At 54.5% G+C, this 864-nt stretch overlaps 1 non-coding gene across 1 annotated transcript; it reads right to left on the bottom strand.

Annotated features, from left to right (window-relative positions):
- Positions 1-666: 666 nt before the first annotated feature.
- Positions 667-830, bottom strand: LOC145718972 (U1 spliceosomal RNA). Its single transcript, XR_014142125.1, has one exon. It is a non-coding gene; the product is annotated as a U1 spliceosomal RNA (small nuclear RNA).
- Positions 831-864: the final 34 nt, after the last annotated feature.

Below are 864 nucleotides of genomic sequence, written 5' to 3' on the forward strand. Positions count from 1 at the left end.
CTTGTCAACTGCGTGCGAGTCTTGTTCCTGGCCCATCTTCCAGATCTCAGTGCTTAGCTGAAATCCCCGGCGTCGTTTGTGAAGAATAAATTTGCATTCGTATCAAGGGCCTCAAACTTTCTCTCTCCCCAGCCACCTGTGACCTGGCCCGCTTGGGTCTCGGATTCTCAATTGATGGGCGACCTCATGCAGGGTACACACCATCTCCCCTCCCCATCTCCCCTCCCCATCTCCCCTCCCCATCTCCCCTCCCCATCTCCCCTCCCCATCTCCCCTCCCCATCTCCCCTCCCCGCTCAAACGCTGCAGGTAGGACCACAACCCCGCTTAGAGACCCCAGGCACCCACCGGGTAACTTTTCTTCCGCGAAGAAGTCCCCATCATCTCGTACTGCAGTACACTCCCTAGAAAAAACACTCAGCTGCAAACACAAGAACGAGTCCACATCAGAAAGCTGGGCATTTTGTAACTCCTGAAAAAAAGACACCGGCAAACCAACTCTCAACGACACCACCACCAAGGATCCTAGCGCAACCAGCATAAAAACGAAACAACCCCCAAGCCTAAACCCACCCACAAACCGAAAAATGGAAGAAAAGACCACGAACGGGATGCCAGGACAACCGCAGAACCCCAAAGTCTTTCTTTTTCAAGCACCGGAAAATGCCAGGGGAAAGCGCGAACGCAGTCCCCCACTACCACAAATTATGCAGTCGAGTTTCCCACATTTGGGGAAATCGCAGGGGTCAGCACATCCGGAGTGCAATGGATAAGCCTCGCCCTGGGAAAACCACCTTCGTGATCATGGTATCTCCCCTGCCAGGTAAGTATGCTTTGCTCGCCCTGCCTCGCCGCTCACGCTCGC

The sequence above is a fragment of the Leptonychotes weddellii genome, unplaced genomic scaffold, assembly GCF_054177405.1.
Source record: "Leptonychotes weddellii isolate Sample4059 unplaced genomic scaffold, ASM5417740v2 HiC_scaffold_26860, whole genome shotgun sequence".
Lineage (NCBI taxonomy): Eukaryota > Metazoa > Chordata > Mammalia > Carnivora > Phocidae > Leptonychotes > Leptonychotes weddellii.